The sequence below is a fragment of the Uranotaenia lowii genome, chromosome 3 (genome assembly GCF_029784155.1).
Source record: "Uranotaenia lowii strain MFRU-FL chromosome 3, ASM2978415v1, whole genome shotgun sequence".
Classification (NCBI taxonomy): Eukaryota; Metazoa; Arthropoda; class Insecta; order Diptera; family Culicidae; genus Uranotaenia; species Uranotaenia lowii.
Window position 1 is genome coordinate 107629726 of NC_073693.1, and position 14269 is coordinate 107643994.

General features: G+C 32.3%; 1 protein-coding gene across 1 annotated transcript in view; it reads right to left on the reverse strand.

The window, feature by feature from the left end:
• LOC129757474 (ankyrin repeat domain-containing protein 11) overlaps nucleotides 1–12880 on the reverse strand; it is a 452887-nt gene extending 440007 nt beyond the window's left edge. The window contains exon 1 of the mRNA XM_055754707.1: nucleotides 12876–12880. The gene's annotated coding sequence lies outside the window, so the exon portion shown is untranslated. The remainder of the gene's footprint in view (nucleotides 1–12875) is intronic.
• Nucleotides 12881–14269: the final 1389 nt, after the last annotated feature.

A 14269-nucleotide genomic window follows, 5' to 3' on the forward strand; every position in this document is an offset into this window, starting at 1 on the left:
CTTCTTTCAATGGTGCAGGTATACCCTCTCACTTGCACTTATCATAATCACTTGGAGAGAATCCACGCAAAATTTCACTACGAAGACGGCCATTTTTCTTCCAAACAGAATTTCGACGCTTCACTCTATATTCTGTTTTCAACCCCGGTGGCACAGATAAAATTAGCCACATTTAGACTTTCTCACTACGTTTCATCATCTGATCACACCCCAATCCAACAGACCCAGCACTATAAAAACTTCTCTGGCGTCTCACGCAATTCAGATTAAACGCTTGGCTTGTATGAGCCAAATTTCTGGATTTTTACTGATAGAACACTTTTCAATTACAACCTCAGACACTCCACTAGCCCAATTATGCACCATTTAACTAAGGGCATCCGCAGCAATCGCGAGCAAAGTGAAAATGCTCACGAGTTTAATCACTTCCATACCGCACCGGGGGTTAGTATGAAGGTGATTTACTGAAATTTCATATATTGTCAAAAATTCGAGGTCTCTTCAAACTTTTTGAGTGGAATTTAAGGCAATTTTTAGATTGAAAATCGGTTTAGCAGGTTGTGAATTGCACCCGGATAAAGAATGCGTTGTGACGTCACGAAAATTTATTTTCTTTTTTTCAAAGACGTTCAAGACTTTTTACTTCAACACCATGATAATATTTCTTCAATACAAGTTCAACACAACAATGTGCTTCAATGAACGAATACAATTATCAAGTTTTTAAAGAAACTAATTTTTTTTGCATTAACTCAGTTGTTTTCAAACATTTCTAATAAAACATATAAAACAGCGCTTAAAAACGCTTGATTCAAGAATAAACAAACTATCGAACAAATGAAATCCTCATCGATTTTGTAAAACAATATTTGTGAATTATAAATCAGGTAGTTATCTGTAATTTGAATGAAAATCTTGCAAAAGATCAAGTTCTTCATATATTTATGTTAGAATGAAAAACACCGCTAGTAGTTTCTATTTCTTTCTGGCATTATGTTCAAACAAAATATGCTCCATGAAATAAATGTAATGAGATTCAAAAAATTCTTTGAACATGGTTAATTTAATAGATTAACTTTTAAAAATTCATAAGATTTTCATAGACAATTAATAAATAAAATTAATTAAATTATTTTAATAAAAAAAATGCCCTTATTGAAATTTCCACCTCAAAGAATGTCACTACAAAATCCAAATCGAACCCCGTGTTCACATAAAATCTCACAAAAGAGACTTTGAACTGAATTACAAAATTAAATGAATTCAAATATGTACTAGCACAAGATCTGCAAAATTTGGGCCAGATTATTCTAAGAAAAGGGGTTGCGCAACGCACCTGAAGTTTGTATGGAACTATGTAGATTTTCTTCGGCATGATAAAAAAACCGTTTTCCGTCAATAATTTAGATCTTTATCAACCAATTTTTCTTTTAATTTGAGTATTTTAAAGCTTTGATTATGAAAATATTTCATCTGAGGAACGCGTTTCGATTAGAGTTATCATAAAGCAGCTATAACGTTCAAAATTAGCGTCGATTAACGATCATTCAGGCAGGTATTTTTTGTATTTGACCCATCAGAAGCTAATTTTTGAAACTCAAAAACCTTTTTTGCTAAACCATTTTTGAAATGGGATCTTGAGATAAACTATTTGTCATAATGAAAGTTTTGTGAATGACTATAATTAAAACAAATCAGCCGATAGGGACTTCAGAAATTGATGCATAACTTGGTTTTCATGTCTTTCCAAACCCAATTTCTCATAATTCCATACAAATTTTAGGCTCATTGTGCCCTATTTCCTTGGGCCAATCCTAAATTTGGCACTGGATTTTGTGTTAGGCCTAAGATCTTTTTAAGCTTGCAACTTGTAAGATTTTTATTAGATGGCTGATTTTGGCACTCTAGTGTCGATTAACTATCTTTGAAAAGATCGAAGGCTTTGAAATTATCTTTTATTTTTCCTTTCCTTTGCAATTGAAGATAAAAAAGATTCAGAAACACATTTCATTGCTTTTACGAATAAATATTTTCTAGTTTTAGTTTTGTGCTAAATAATATTCACATGATCGCACAAAAAAACTTCGAATGAAATTGATGTTAACCGGGTTGCAAACCTTATCTGCTTATATGGGCCTTTGAGATTAAATTCCTTTTAATTTTCGGGAATAAATGGATCGATTTCATCACCAAATCACATTATTTATTAAGTTTTTAAGCATTTTAAGTAAATTAAGCATTAATTTTAAGATTATACTTTGATTTATTTCATGTGGCTAACCATAAAATTTCGTGACGTCACAACGCTTTGCAAAACCCTGCTTAAAAAAAATGGTGCGATGTGACGTCACGAAACTGAATCGCTCTTAAATGAATTGAAATCGAAATTTGGAAAAATCAAAAACAGCGATTTGTTGGTTGTAATGAGAAGATACTTTTCTGAAATTTTCATAAAATTTGTTAAAATAGAAGAGCAGAAAAATGCAACGTTGTAAAAAAAACTGAAAAGTGGAAAAAGAGGCGCGTTGTGACGTCACGATTCCTTTTGCTTATATTTTGTTAACTATTTATTCTATATAAATACTTTTGGTTTCAAATTGTAGAGAATTGAATTTTGACCTTACAATGTACAATTTTTAACAATGTGCGATATGACCTGTAAAACTTACATACAATATACCAAAAAATTGTTTTGCAAACGTTGTGACGTCACGCTGGAATGGGTCATATATAGATTCAAGTTTTCCCAGCGTGTACTTCTAAATGTGGAAAATCGCTTGGCATTATTAATGCAAATTCCATAATTTTTACACTTATTCTCCTTTGATTCTAAGGGCCTCCTATATTTTTAAACTTTGCTATGAGAAAAAATTTATAATTGTTTTAAAGGACTCATTTTGACACAAAGGTTGGAGCAAATATCAATTTCTTCTTTTGTTAACCCCCACCACCTTTCAAAATTTCCAAAAAAAAAAACCCGAAGGAGGGGTATAAATAAAGTTTGATTTATTTTATGTAAATTTCAAAGAAAGTTCAAATTTCTCAAAGATTACAAGATCAAAAATCATATTGTGCACTATAGAAATTATTTCACCTTTTGTTTTCCTAGTTTTATTGAATTTTTCGATGAAAAATTACTTGATTTATAGGTTTTGTTCAATGATATAGTATGCAATTTTGTTGGATACAAGCTTTCGTGCAATTTATTCGTTTTTCGCATTCATTTTTTTTACCTCCCCCTTCCTCGCGATGCGCTTAGGCGGCATCCTTAAATTACGTAACACAAAAAATGCACTTTTTTACCCCCTCCCCCCCGTATGTCACAAATCGTAACGCTTCGACGCACCCCCTTTATGAAAATTACGTAACGCTGACAATTACCCCCCCCCCCCCGCTATCTTCTCAGGTTTTTAAATACTGATTTTCGAAGTTAAAAAAGGTTTTAACATAAATTTTTTTAACGTTCTTTAAAAAAGAATTAATATCTATCCAAATCGCTTCTTAGTACTCATTGATGAAAACTCTCTGATAAAATAAATTATTTGTCTTATTACTATTTAATCTGTGCGTGTAAACTGATGATCTACCTTGTTTTGTTCCAGGAGCATTATTTGTTATGCAAAAATACTCCACTAAGTAATATTCGTGGAAATAACCTTAATTGCATTTTTTTTAAATCAATTGAGAAAAAATAGTAAAATTTGCGTTTTAAGATTGGATAGAGTTCTTGGGGTAAATGCACCTAATATTCGGCTTTCCAACGATTGTTTCACGGTTATCCAACGCATATTTTATGGAGTCTATCTCATAGTCTTTAAAGAGGAAAGGTTATAAACTATTTTCAATCTTGTTTAAATTTCAAATTTTAAGCTGATTCTGGTTTGCTAATAATTCTGCAAAAATAGCATGACATCTACAAAGCTGCAATTAAACTAAAAATTTTAAGGAAAAAATCGTTACGTAACGATGAGCATACCTCCCCCCTTCCCATATGTCACAATTCGTAACGCTCGAGCTTACTACCCCCCCCCCCCCCCCTAGGAACGTTACGTAATTTATGGATTCCCCATTACTCAAAGTGACAAAAGAAGGATTCAAAATTTGTTTCGGTCTAATTATGATTATACATATGTATATGACCAATTCCACGCGCCTGACCATCACAGTCATTTTTTATTTTCCATATTCGTTAAAAAATCATGTAGGTACACCATTTGAATTCTTCAGCTTTGTTTTGCATAAATAAATCGAATTGAACTTCAAAAAACAAACCGGATACAAACAATTCAATAAGTTCATGTTTAATAAGAAAAATGTACTTTTTGACGAATACTTACAATTTGTCTTACTACGCTACTCGGATTATATTCAAAAAAATTTTTTCGTTGCATATTCCTTTGGTTTTCAACAGAGTGCGTTTTAAATATATGTAATGGAAGTTCGGATTCTCTTCAATCTGTTTAAGCCACGTTCAATGCTTTAAACAGAATTAAAATCGATTGACAAATAAGGAAGTTACAACGGGGTAATTAAAATGATGTGAGGCATCACATCATGGGTTATTGAACAAATTGTTTGTTCGTTTTACATATTTGTAAATTTATTGTGGCTTTCAGGCGCACATTTTCGTGTTACAAACATTATATACTTTTGATAAGTTAACACTAACAATTTCAGGTGATTAGAAACCATTATAACTTGTTTACTTTAACTCTAATCGAGGTGTCATTTCGGATGAAATGTTTGTTATGATATAAGCTCAAAGTTAGGAAGAATGACCTTAATAACTTAAATTTATAAAAAAAGGAAAAAATATATATGCTTTCAAAAAACCACCTTTAAAACAAATCGATCACTTTTGAAATACCGTAAAATGGGGTGAATAAGGACATGGAGGTGAAGCGGGACACAAATGGGAAAAATTTTGGTGATCCAGGTATCAAACAATCTGCATTATTTTTTTTCTCTTTCAAACCAAAACGATCCTTGAAATTGCTTAAAAGCAAATAAAAGTACAATTTACTTTATGCTGCTTCAACAAATTTACAAAAACATTTATTTGAAGCATAAAAAACTCGCCGAATTTCATAAGTACAATGACATGTTTTTTTGATATCATTGACAAATAGTGAAGTGACAAGTCTACAGGTTTCATATATGGAGAAGAATTTTTTAAACATGATTTTGACAAAAAAGAAAACAATTATTCCAAACTGCTTTGAACGATGACACATTTTAACAAAACATTCTTCGACTCACTAATCGTGGAATTAATCGGGACATGTCCACAAAAGTGTTTCAATTCCCCCAGGATTGTGAAAAAAAAGTGCAACTAAAGAAAAAATACTTTTAAGATGATGCTAGAAGAATAGAACTTTCTAAAAATTATTCAAGTTTTTTTTTGCCCTTGGAGTAAGACACTACCATCAACATTTTTTCGAATAAAATGTGGGTGATAAAAAAGGGCGTTTTTAAAAATAAAAAAATAACTGCAAAGAGATTAACTATGCACTGATTTTCGTCTTAAACGATGGAAGCTAAAATGAACGTATTTTTATTGTTGAGCAGTCTTTAAGTACACAAGTCTCTCAATAAATAATCAACTGTCCCTAGGTGGGAGGGGGTGGGGTGAACACAAAATAAATAAAAAGTACAAAAGATATTTTATATAAATAGTCAAAAAATTATTACCCCATTTTACGAAAGAAGATGGGTCGTAAAATTACAGAACTCGCCTAAATTGGAAACCAAAAACTACATTTTATTTAATTCCTGGAAAATGTTTTCACAAAATTTTGTTGAATTCCGTCGTTAAATAGAGCAGAAATCTTCGAAACCGTGAAGAATTTTGAGAACACTGAAAAGTCGCCTCATATGACCCAACGAAAGAAAAAGCCTTTATGTTGTAAACCACTGCATAGGAAAACAATTTATTGATTGCAAGTTAAAGATAAACTCAAGCAAAACACGGCGATAAATAGGGGAGTGGTGGGCTGAATGCATATCGATGTCTTAAATCTATAGGCAATCTATATGCACATGAGCAGGTGGATGATCTACATACATACATATGTACATAAAAGGTTTTTTTTCTCAAAAAAGTAAGAAAGCAGGAGGTCGTAGGAATAAACCATTCTCAAAAAAAAAAAGAAATGATACAAAAAAAAAATATTAAAATGAAATCCTCAACTTGAAGTTAAAGAGTGAAACCTTAAACTAATAAATTAACTTTATTCATAGGCCCTTCAAAAAAAAAAAAAAAGATAAACCTTAATTTTTTTAAATCAAAACATTTTCAACCAATTTAAGACTTCTCTATACTTATCTATGTATGTAGATTAAGGTTGCCAGATTTCCCAGTTTTATCCGGGTTTGCCCAGATATTTCATACAAAATTTGGGAACAGTCCAGCCCGGCCCGGTTGCCCGGATTTCATTGGAAAATGCCCGGATGTTGCCCGGATTTATTCGCTTTATTTGGCAAATAAAACAAAAAAAAAAAAAACAAATTGTGTTGTAAAAATTGATAATTTATGCCACCAAAACGAAATTTTCGAGCAAGATTTATAAAAAATAATCATGAAAGGTTTTTGGAAGCCTTCAATACGATTCAAAATCTGTCGATGTACTTTAATGAAAAATTCTTTTTAATATTTTTTTTCTTGGTATTTGTTGAATAATTTTTGGGTTTGGTCAAAATTTGCTCGGATATTGCCTAGATTTCGGTCGTCAATTTTGAAATCTAATGCCCGGATTTTGCCAGGTCCGGGCCGGATAGGTACTGAAAAAATTCTGGCAACCTTAATGTAGATGTAAGTATAACCTGGGTAAATCACACGATAGCTTGAAAATGTGTAACTAATGAATAATATTTGATCTATTCATTTCGTTTTGAAAATTTAAAAATGATAATCTAGTCAGTGCAAAAAAAAATTATTTTCGGATAGATGCCCACATTTCAGATATACGGACATGAAAATTCTAGAACCTGAATCGTATCAAATCGTACGACTCGGTAATCTCACTCAATTTCCAAATTTATCTGCATCGACACTTATGGCTACAGGGTGTCAGCCATAATGGAATTATTTATGTTGGACATGAGACTGTACTTATAGTACGTGTGCCTTCATCTTTCTTTTCCCGCACCATTTAGATTCTCTTTGGAAGTTTCTCCCTTCTGTTTCATTTTTTTTTATGCTTCACCCGAACGGAAAAGTCAGTTGCCAAAGATTTTCCATTGTGCTCTTTTTCCGTTCACTTCTTTTTCTTTCTAATGCTGTTTGATGATGTTAGTGATGATGATGTGACTCTTTCTTTTCTCTGCTCAGGGATAAATACTGCTGGATGAAAATGAATTGCCATTTCGGATGTGGTCAATATCGTTCGTTTTTTTTTATTTGTGAAAAGGGAAAATTTATCCTTACGATTGGTTTTAATGGATTTAGATAGGAACCATAAGAATCGGGGTTAGTCCGGCATGTAAAAGCTTTCTGGTTAATTTTTAATCATTTTTAGATAGCCGGAAGAAGGATCCAAACTCTCATCCTAAAGCCTTATGATGTCTAAGGCACTATGTGATTCATTGATATTTTAAGGATATCGTAAAAAGAAGCTTAATTTTGAAATGCTTAAGTTAAATTTTCTATTTTTGACATAAGACCCACTTTCCACCATTGAATTTTGATTCATCGTTCACTGTCTGAAGTAAGTCTTCCTTACTTAGAAAGCTCTCACGCGTCCCAGTAAATAACCGTATTTTTCCACCATACAATTAGCGTGTCAGCCTTTGCCCTTAAATGACACCCTGAGCCCAGGACCATCACTCTATCCCCATTCCGGCAGGGTTTCTCTATGCCGCCGTTCGTTGGTGTTCCGGTAATGTCGTTAGTTTGCGCCCTTTCGTTCTGGCAATTTTTTCTGCCCTAGGACTAGGGCAGCCGGCAAACTCATAAATAATGTTGGGTCACAGGCACAAATCATCAGGCCCCCCACAAATTGAAAAAGGAGGGCGGAGGCATACCTTAAAAAGGGGAAGGGCTAAAATTGTTGCAACTGCATCGACCCGGACTGACTGAAGGCAAACGAGCTTAACGACCCCAACTTCGCTTCCTCTTGATTTAAACTCCTCTCTGGCCTCACCTCTTCTTTAGACTGGGGGTCCAGATTGAAAGTAAGATTTTTTTTTACTCTTCCGCCCTTTTCCGTCGAAGGAGCACCGTTTTTTCTGTGCAACAAGGCGGCGCGTTGTAGAAATAGAACCAGCTCGGCTCAAGGAAAATAAACCGACGGAGGAACAGGAACACCGAACGGAAGCAAAAAAAGTACGTCGAACAGCCTTGCCTGAAGTCTTAGTCGCTGCTGTTGTAGGGCACTCGCCCGCCCGGTGCCTATTTATGGAACACACGATCGACTCCGGCCGGGGCAACTTTTGCAGGGCTATCTAGCGAAGCGCAAGGTGTATGCAATCAGCCGGTAGGCACCACCCTTCAGCCTAATAAGCGTGTAATTTTAGATTCATTTGCACAAACTTTTTCTGATTGAAATTCTTGGGCAGGTGTGTTTTACTTTAGTTAACTTTAAATTAATTTTCTTGTACGCGAGCATAATAACAGTTAACTTTTAGACCTTAATGCGCTTGCTCATAGTGTCGAAATATGAACAAATAAAGTATGATAAAAACGAATTCCATACAGAATCAAAACCACAAGAAGTTTGACATGATTATTTTTTAGCCTTCGGACAGTTTAAAATATGAGTAAGTGAACGCATCATACGATACAATTCACAGAGATTAGCTTAATTCATATTGGATTTTGCAACCTCTTCTACGGGTGTAGAAATTTGGACATTTGTTGCACATTTTTTAATATCACCTATTGAATCAGAGAATATTTTTATATAAAATAATCGCCCATCACCACAAACTCCACCAGAAGATGATATTTACTTATTTATACTGAATTTAAACTGATGCATTGAAAATAAAATTAAAAAAATGAAATAAAAATAATCTGATGAGAAGGTTTTATGCCTACTGGAGCAAGGATAAGCGGGCTTCCATACAAATCAGGATGCAAATTTTAATATTTTGAGGCAATTTGGAGAATATGAAAAATGGCTGCTTCTTTGAAAAATTTGAAAGAAATGGTTGGTATCTTCAATAATTTTTTTTGGGAGAGAACGACGATAAAAACTTTCATAATGTTAACCCGCGTTTCTTTTTTTCATTTTTTGAATATAAAATGCTGGAGTATCTGGAATCTGACACTATTGAAAGGTGTCAAGTGTCGAAATTGGTTTAGCATTTAAATAGCAAAAACAAAAGCAGAATCATGAGTGCAACTATCTTTTCCGTTGATAGATTCATACATATCTTTGTACTTGAGTGTACTAACTTCCAGAAGAGAGGTCACGAACTTTTACTTAGAAAACAAACACTTTAATGTCAAAGCCAAGGCCTCTGGCTTAAGAGGTTCTTGTTCAAAACACCTGTGAAATACGATGAATACGATCAAAATTTAATTTTTGAACGTTATTAGGCTACAATATTCGAACCCGAGAAGACGGTTTAAACATATTACCAAAAGACCTGGGATTTTATACTAAATTTACGTGAAATGCGAGAAAATGCGACATAACTATTCATATTGAAAGTTATTTGCATTCAAAATTTCAGCTTAATATTAGAGATATGGGACGCAGAGTTTTTAAACTAAATAAATTGACATGAATAATCTCCAAATTCTGATTAAACCTTGCTTTAAACGAACCCGATTACTGAATGTTAAGCCAAAACTTTCAATCTATACCTACTTAACTAAAATATGCGAAATGCAATCGAAGTAATTAAAAATTGAAAATTATATATCTCCCGAACCTCAGGGTACAATTTTAGAAGTTTGTCACTTATTGAGAATTATTTCATTTCAAAATATCAAATTTTTAAGCTATTTTTGTAATTGTTTAAATCGGAAAGCAAAATGCGAGAGATTTGACAAAATGATTTAAAATTTTATTTCTAAATAAATAAAATAATTTTGATTGATATTCTGAATTCTGAATCCGATTTATTTTAACAAAATTTTCTCAACCTTACCTCCGATTTTTTTAACTAAAAAGGTGAATTAATGTACGAAACTGTAATTCAAGCTATGAATGAAAGCAACTGATAATCTTCACAATTATCTGAGAAATTTTGATCTGATTTACCTAAAATTTTGGTTTAGTATAAAAGTCTACCCTTAACCAGGATATTAATACATATATTATAGGTAATTAAATCGAAACTTGAATCTTGAATTCGGATTACACAAGGGAAAAGGGAAAATATTTTTCGTTCCTGTGTTTCAATAATTGATTTTGGAAGATTTCAGATTCCTGAATTCAAATCAATCAGATTTTAAAGAAATTTAAAATTTTTCTTCTTTTACATTTTTTTTTGTTTTTTGTTTTGTTTCGATTATAGTCGTTTTACCATCTTTATGGAATTCGCGACTTTATCAACGTTGCAGTTGGCGGATCGTTATTGAAAAACTTATCCGGTACAACTGTGTTCGATGTTTACTCTTAGGCTCGAACTCGCGGGCATTGGCTTAGGAGACAACAAACTTGCCAACTGAGCTATATCACAAGCCCCTAACTTCTTCTTTTACTGATAAACTAGAAAGACTACATAAATATATATATTAAAGTTTCAGAAACACAATGTTTTAAAAAATAACATAATATCTATTTCTGACATCATTCGAAAAAATCTTTCAGTATTTGATATTGAAGATATTAACTCATTTAACAACTTTGCTGAAGACTGCAACAAGTTTTGACTCATGCTTCAAGAACATCAAGGATTGAATTTGTTTATAAAAATTTCTTCAAAATTTCCATTATTTGCAGAGCTGGATAAAATGACAAAACAGAAACTTGTAGAGGGAAGTTGTCTACTACCGGACACTTAAGGTTTTTAAGCAATAACTTCAAAAATAGATTTTTGTAAATAATGGTTCCTCTACTGATTTGAAGAGTATCAATATTATGATCACCTAATTATATTAGAAAAAAATAAATTTACAAAATATTCATGTGGTAATAGAAATCATTTCATGTTAGTTTTCACTCATTTCCAAAAGTGTTGTCTATGGCCGGACACTACGAATCACTTCACCTAAGTTGTCACCAATCGCACAAAAACGTAGCAAAATGACTGAAATCACTTGCACAGGTCTTGTGAGTATGTGTTTTCCAATACTGAACGTTCTATGAAGCCAGTCATAAAAGTCTTTTTGACAAACCAGAATGAAACATTTGTTTCAAAAAAACTAGAGAAAAATTGTTTATAACCGGACAGCAAAATTTAAAATTTCCTAAAGGACCAAAATAGTTTCGTTATTGAATCCTTATCTTCTGCTAACCATTTGAGGGTGTTATAGAGATGAAAAAATGAAAGTTTCAAGTTGAAATCATCTATAATTTTGAATATTCTCTTGTCCGGTCATAGACAACAATTTGGTGTCCGGTCATAGAAAAATCGCATTTTTTTTAATTTTCCTAATATTTCGTTTAAACTTCCATTTTGTTATCTTATATTTACTGTAGTCGAAAGATAACCAATCAATGATTTCATTCATGTGCAGTTCAAATTTTACAAGCCGAAAAAACTGATCACAATACAAATGCAAAGTTTAGGCGATCCTCTCCATACTTCTAGTCAAAAGCTTTAGATGCCTATCATTGGTTTACCTTTTCAGATTGGATTACCATATTTCTAACACCATATTAGGTTACTATTTACTTTACTTCCATTGTGTTAGAACATTATTAGGATATTGTGTTTTCGAAAAAACTATGTTGTCCGGCCATAGACGACTTCCCCCTATAACTTTTTTCTCAGAAATCAAAATTACCCGCAGCCTTCGGTAAAGCTGGTCTTGAATTTACACATTTATTCCTAATATCTTTATCATGTTATATAGATTTGCTCAAATGCGCACAAATTTATTGAATGATTTTTTTTACCCATTTTCAACATCTATATCGAAAATAAGAGCAAATACTTCGTGATTTTTTCTGTCTTATGCTATTGATCTAAATTTTCGATCTGATTTTTAATCTTATGCACATTCAGGACTAACACTACGAAAAATCTCGATTTCAACTTCACGCCTGTGAAAAATAACAAAATAAAGCTATGAATGCCTTTAACAATTTTATACCATTCTGCAATATAAAACACGACACATTTATTTTGAAAATGATAAATCAGCTTCAGTGATTGTCGACATGTAAATTAATGACGTTAAATTTCAAGTTCTGTTGATAAAATATTATTAATGAGTTTATTTCAAATCATTGCATGAACCATAAAGGCAAATCCTTTTTGTTAAGTAAATGAAATATCAAAATTAAATCTTAAGAGTTTTAACCAATATTTATGAACTCAAGCCCGTTTCAATATGTGAGCAAACTTCAAAATTTGAACTGCATATCCTATTAGAATTTGAATTTATTTTGAGTGTCCTTTTTCTCTTATTCAGATAATCTGAAATTTACTTTGTTCAGTTATTATCTGGTTTTCTTAATGAGCTTTGAATTAAAAACTTGACGATGCAAACCTTATTAAGTCGGAAATTGGAATTTTCTATATGATTTCCAATTTATTTAATTTTTTAAAACTCTCTTAAAGATATAATTTAAAAAACTATCCTTCTTAAGAGATTAAAAACTTAAAGAGAAGTGATTTGACTCGATAGGCTGTGTTTGTACGTGACAGATGTGTTTTTGGTGACTGAAAATTTGAAGAAGTTTTTTTTGCAAAAAAATTTAAGTGTGAAAAATAGTCAATTATTTAATTCGATCCATTTCCAAGAGGAAGGATACTTTCTTTTGGCTGCGGTTTGCATTAAAATGAAGAAAATTGCTGGTGAAAAAGAATTAATCCGAAGTTTCCCGGTAACAACCGTTGAAGAGGCATTTTGTTAGGGAAGTTACTGGATGAAATGAAGGAAGTCCCCAAATAATTCGTTGAAGTCCTGTAAAAACCCAGAGGTAAGTATTAATTTTTCAACTTAACTTGCAAGGGTAGTAGAACCTGGAAGCTCCTTTTTAGACATGTTAATTTGATTCATTGCCTAGATTGGGCCAGAGTAGATTGCTGAGCAAAAAAAAAAATGCCCCAAAAAATAACAGTTCCACAATGCTTTAGAGAGAGAAAAAAAAGAATGATTGTCAAGACTTTCATATCCCTCGAAAACCTTAAATGTCCAGTAGAAGACAAGTATCTTCATAATGTTATCAAATCCTCGAATGAATATTTGGTGTGATTATTCATTAACGAAACGAAAGTAAGCTTTTTTAATTTTTTTTGCTTTCTCTACTTTAGAACAACAAAAATAAAAATATTTAATTTATTTCAATCTCAGGTTTAGAGTATACGGTAGAAGAAGAACAGAATTTATAATTACCAATCAAAACAATAGCCAAAAGTGTCTCCCAATCCTTTTACCCCACTCCTCACCAAAATTATTATGCTAGGATGCAGAGGTAACCACGGTTCTGAAGTACAAAAAAGATCTTTTATCCCTTTCTCTTCTTTCCAATCTATCCATTGACTACTAGGACGTGGCCGGTGCCGTTATTACCGTTTAAAAATCTGTATAATACAAAAAAATGACACCGCTACGTATACTCTACTACTGCATTGTTCACGTTAATTGACAGATGAAGCATAGAGCTAATACACCCATAAAAATATTTTCTCAAAAATAGTCAAAAACAACCCAAAACAGACTCCTAACAATTTACGCATTTTCTCATGAATCATTCTGTACTCTCATTTTTGCTTTCTCACGATCAATTTCATAGTAGGGCATAATCTTTCTTTGCCAATAGCAAAACTAAAAAAAAACCATTTGAAATAGTTAAGCAAAACATGGAAGCAAAAGGCTAACAAATTAAAAAAATTAGTAAATTTCAAACTGAAACATAGAACAGTTAGTTTATACTTCTATTTGTGTTATTTGTGTGTTTTTTAAGCGTTTTGCTAGTTTGTGTGTTCCTTTGCCGCATTGTGATTTCTAGAAGTCTGAATTTTGCTTTTCGTTACCTTTGATTCAATTATTCAAAATAAAGAACCTGCACTAAGTTTTGACCGACATGAGCCAAAAATATAAAACTTCTTAAATAAGCTTCCTAGATTTTTTCCTGAGCGTATCCGAGCAGTGCAATTAAGGAAATTCCAACATCTGGGCAAATACGATTAAAATCTGTTTATT